Below are 5533 nucleotides of genomic sequence, written 5' to 3' on the forward strand. Positions count from 1 at the left end.
TGATGAATAGAAAAGGACAGTATGGAGGAAAAAGGAACATGAATGGGACAGAGAGATTTATTACATGTTACTGAAAGTGAGACTGTAACTCGTTAATTCCCTATATTAAACCCTGGCCACTGGTGCTATCTTAGCCCTCGTCCAGACTAACCCGCGGCATCGGCGGGTTAAAATCGATTGCTCGGGGATCGATATATCGCGTCTAGTCTGGACGCGGTGTATCGATCCCCGAGCGCGCTTACATCGATTCCGGAACTCCATCAATCCGAACGGAGTTCCGGAATCGACGCGGAGAGCCGCGGACATCGATGGCGCCCCCGTCCAGACTGGTGAGTATCTCGATTTTAGAAATTCGACTTCAGCTACGTTATTCCCGTAGCTGAAGTTGCGTATCTAAAATCGATTTTAATTCCTAGTCTGGACGTGGCCTTAGTGCCTTAAAGAAAACTGTTCTCAGTAGCTGGGGATCTCCTGGCCGTGCTGTGGTTATTAAAGCTCTTAGCTCCTTTATTTTGCTATTTTCTGGCTACTTTGTAAATAAAACATTACAAACAATTCTTCTTTGTTCCACTTTACTGTCCCAGCTGCAGGTGCTGGGGGCAGCATCATGGGATTTGCTTCCCAACTTGGTTGTGTCCCCCCAGCCCCCACAGAGAATATTGCACCCAGGGCCAGCTCCAGGCACCAGCGAAGGAAACAGGTGCCTGGGGCAACCAATAGAAAGTGGCATCAGTGCGTCAGTTGTTGAGGCGGCACATCCAGATTGTCAGCAGCAGCATTTCAGCGGTGGCTCAATCTGCCCACTTCAGTGTTTGCGGCAATTCAGCAGCGGGTCCTTTACTCACTGTTTTCCTCTTCGGTGGCAGCTCAACTGGGGTCTTCCTTTTATCTTTTTCTTTTTTTTCACTGCTTCGGGTGGCAAAAAAGCTGGAGCCAGCACTGATTGCACCTCTAGGAAGAGAGTTTGGGTTTCACTCTGATGTGTCACTAACCAGCCTGTGCTTTGCGTCTGTCCTGTGCACACCCATGTCAATCAGGAATTGCTGAGCTGTGCTCTGGGGAGAGGTGACTGGTTGCACAGGGTGCAGTCCATGCAGGGACTCGGGTGTTGCAATGCTGAGCATCACAGTGAGTAACTTTTAGGCAGCGAGAAAATCACATGAACAGCAACACTGTGACCCTGAGAGCTGAGTCAGGGGTCTAAACTCCCTAGACAGTGCCAATCTATGGGTAACACAGGCACCTCAGTAGGCAGGGAGCCATATAAGCTAGCCAATGGGAGATGCCAACAAGGGGGGAAGGGGTGTCCTAAGTCACACCCCTCTCATGGATAGGTGCCTAAATCTGGGCCGCAGAGGGATGTGTCTCTGCTTTGCAACCCACAAACAGGAACCCACCATCTGATGTCCGGGGCCTCCAGTTGTAACTGTTGCCAGTGCCTGGTAGTGGTGACAGAAGCTGGGAGCCCAGGCCCTTTGAAATCACCCCAGGAGGCTGCAGGACTCCTAGGCGCATATGTTGGAAGGGTGCAGTGGCACATTAGGGGAAGGAAAAGTCCTAGTCCCTGGCAGGAGCCGCACTGGTCAGGGGTGGGGAGAAGCCGCCCTGAACACTGGCTGCTGGGTGGGGGCAGGGGAAGTCCCAACTGCGACAAAAGCCATGCAGGGTGGGTGGGAGAAGCCCTGGACCACAGCAGGAGCCACACTGGGTCAGGGGAGAAGCCCATGACCCTGGCAGAAGATGGGCTGATGCCCCACCCCCACAGAGCTGGCCTGAGCCCCTCCACCTACTGTGCCCTCTGTATGGAGCCCAAACTACTCACCTTGGTATCTCCATGTCCCCCATCACCACACAGCTATGAAGGGATTCAGCCTCAGAGGCAGGGTCAGCATTAGCCCCATGTGGCATCTAGGGTACACAGAGGTGAAGTGACTTTCCCAAGACTAAGCAGGGAGTCAGTGGCAGAGCAGAGAACCAAACCCAGGACACCTGAGCCTCAGGCCTGTGCCTGAACCACTAGGCCACCCTTCCTACCTGAGGAGGGGGAACCTCCTCTGCAGGCACTAGACAGAGCCCCCAGGAGGTGGGGAGCAGAGAGAGATGAGGCACAGAGCAAACACAGTGTCTTTACACAGGGGTGTCACTGAAGACAGTTTGTAGCTGAGTGTAATGATTTTAATACACTGTAATTCATGATAATGTAATGATGTAGTTCATTACTATTTGGATTGCTATGATACCAGTGATAGACACACATTCAATGACTGGAATATGAAGGAAGTGTGTGTATAAATATGTTGGAAATTGCCATTTTGAACAGGGAGATTGAGCCAAACACACACACCTCACCCTTAAAGCAGGAGGGAGCAGAAAGGAGTTGGCAGGAGGCGCTTGGGGGAGAGGACCTAGGGAGCAGAGTGGGAGAGGAAGAGGTGGAGTGGGGGCTTGACCTTTGGGAAGGGAGCAGAGCCGAGAGGGGGCACTCACCGGCAAAATCAAAATTCAGCACCTATGGCACATGGGGTGATATCGGTGGTGGCGGCGAAGGCAGCCGGGTGGGTATGTGGAAGACCTGGCCATGCCAGAAGAGCGCGCCCAGCAGCACAGCCAGCAGCTCACTGGGTACCAGCCTGCACAGGCGCAGCACTGCCCAAATGTCAGATGGGTCCATGTGGGCGTGGCTTGTGCATGCGGGCACCAGCGGGGGCCCATTGACTGTTCTGCCCTGGGGCCCAGAATTGCTGTTGGCAGGGCCTGGGGGGGACTGTGTTCATGGCCTGATTGGGGCTCAAAGCCCAGCTCTGTGTGTGTTCCCATAGCTTGTCCTCTGTGTCCATTCCCCTTTCTGTTCACTGTGCTGGTTTAGATCTACGATGACACTCATTTAGGGGGCTTCCCTTGGGTAACAGAGAGATTTACACTCTGAATTCTCACTGGCACAGTGCTTTAAAAATCTTAAGCAGGCCAGCCCCCCAAAATCATGAGGTTTAATAAGAACAATATAGCAAGTATTAGTATTGTTTTATTTGCCTTTTGGTGTCTCAGAACTTTAGACTGCACTGTGGTGAAATTTTTAAGTGTTTCTCTGCAACAACGAGAGCTAGATACTTCCTTTGTTTAGAAAACAAAAGCCGAGTCTCACCTCCTCACATGGTTTCAGGAGCTGAGGCTTCATCAAACACACCAAATATCACAGGACTCATGATAAAATCATAAAGTTGGAGACGCTGCAGCCCATTTCCACCGGGACAAGCAGTGTTAGTGTAAACGAGAATCAGGTCTTGAAAACACTGATTCCAACTTAACCCAGCTTTGAGCCTGAGAGTTTATTATCATGAGGCTTGGAAGAATGAGCTTTTATTCATAAATACTGGCAAACGTTGCTTTTGCTGTCTGCACACAGACCAATGAAAAACTATTTCAATTGATAATAAATGAAAATTACAGATATGCAAAGTAAGAACAAGGCTGCTTGAGAACTTATTGGAGTTTGACTGAAGGATAGTGACTCTGCATCCTTTGACAGGTGATGTGACCATCTGTGTTTTCATGGTTATAAAGCTTCAACTTTTTGAATCTGCTGACATTAAATCATTGGGGTCTGACTTGCTATTGATGTATTTCCCCCCCCCCCCCCCATTTCCCACAACTGAGAAATTGAAATTGAGAACAATTGGAAAGAAATGCTAAACCCAGAGTCTGGGGCAATTGTGAAAAAATTTTAACTCAATAAATATTGAAAAAATGCTTAAACCCAGCTGCAGTACTATCTGTGTATATATATAAAATGAATTCTGCCAAGCCTGACTATTCTTCCTCAGACACACACTCTGCTCCTTTCAGGGGCAGCCCGACAGGGGGATGCCCCCCAGCCACAAGGCCCTGGGGCACGTGTCACACACACGCCTGCAGGCTGCAATGTTCCCCGGCGGCTCCTCCCCGCTCAGCAGCAGCCGAGTCAGTCCCAGGAAGGGAAACACCCGGCGGCTGCTGCAGGAGCTGCCAAGGCAGAGCCCGGCGACCTCGCTCAGCTTCTCTCCTGCAGCGAATGTCGCTGGTTCTGGGGCTGCCCCTGGGGGCGGGGCTTCTGCCTTTGTTTGTTGGTTGGTTTTTAATTTCCCTCCCGAGAAGGTGATTGGTTCCCGGTTACCCAATCGGCTTTTAACAAAAACTTTAGAGAGGCGTTACTGCGCCTGCGCGGTGTTTAGTTTCGCTTTCGCGCTTCACCGACCGCTGCTGGCGTTATTTTTCGCTCCTCCTGCAGCGACACGTGGCTGGTGCGGGCGCCTGGCTCGGGTGCAGGGACGTTGCCCTGTTCGTATGGTTGGGGGCTACTGACTGCCCGCCCCGCCCCGCCCCCGCTGCAGGGGGGGTTGTGGTTTTGGGGGGAGAAATAACTGTAGCTGCTGCGGGGCTGCATTGATTTACCTGCCCCTACCCGGCTTGCCTGGCAGTTGCAGTGCACGGGGGAGGGAGCCACACAGGCTTTGTAGGGGAGGGGCAGGCAGAGGCTACAGCAGGATTTGGGGGAGTTGAGGGGGGATTGGCCCAGCTGGGGTGGGGCAGTGGTTCCACTAGGTTGTTGTGGGGAGGGGCGTGGCACCCACTGTCCTGTGCTAATTATTGGTCAGTTTTTGGACATCTGGGTGCACCAGCTGGGGGAGGGGTCTGTAATGGCTGTGTGTGTGTGTTAGGACAGTTCAGAGTGGGGATGATTTGTAAATATGGAAGTAGGAAATCTGTTCCCCCGCCACAGAGAATATTGTTCTGGTAGGAGGAGATTTTGGTGTTTACTGGGATGTGTCACTTTCCAGCCTGTGCAGCTCCTGACCGCAGGTATCTGGTTAAAGCCACCAGCTGCTCTATCCTGGCCACAGGGAATGGCCAAATACCTGGAATAGGAGACAGCCTCTCCCCAGCTGAGGAAGAACCATTAATAGAAACCTTTCCACCCCAAGGCAAAGGGAGCAGGAGGTGGCAGCCCTGGAGGGACAGTCTCTCCCTAAGTACAGAAACAGGGAGAAGCATCCAGGAAAGAACCCCCCTTAGCCCAAAGCAAAGGGATGGGACAGCCCTGAGGGAGAGACCTCTCCATTCATGTTTGAATTTAATATTTCAGACCTGTAGAAATAATCACCAGAACCCACATGGTCAGAGTTAAGGGTGTTTGGATGCTGGGCCTTGAGAAGGTTTCTATTTAGTGGTATGTGTGTGTGTATCTCACATCTGGTTAGGTACCACCAGACTGTTGTAAGGGGAATCCAAGCATCTGAGCCCCAGGATTCCCAGAGAAGTCAAGACTCTGGCACCAGAACAGAGCCCATCCACTGCTCCAATCTTGGGGTCCCTGGGCACATTCTTTGGGATTCTTCCCCCATCTGAGATGTGAAACTTGCTGCCTAACCCCCTGGTGCAGAGCTGACTCTCCAGACTCCCACATGCTTAAACACACCATCTCACAGAACTCCACGCCAAGGTGAGAGCCTTCCTGTTTCAGCTGAACTCTCTCTGGAGGCACGCAGTAGTGAAGCAT

The sequence above is a fragment of the Gopherus flavomarginatus genome, chromosome 12 (genome assembly GCF_025201925.1).
Source record: "Gopherus flavomarginatus isolate rGopFla2 chromosome 12, rGopFla2.mat.asm, whole genome shotgun sequence".
Lineage (NCBI taxonomy): Eukaryota > Metazoa > Chordata > Testudines > Testudinidae > Gopherus > Gopherus flavomarginatus.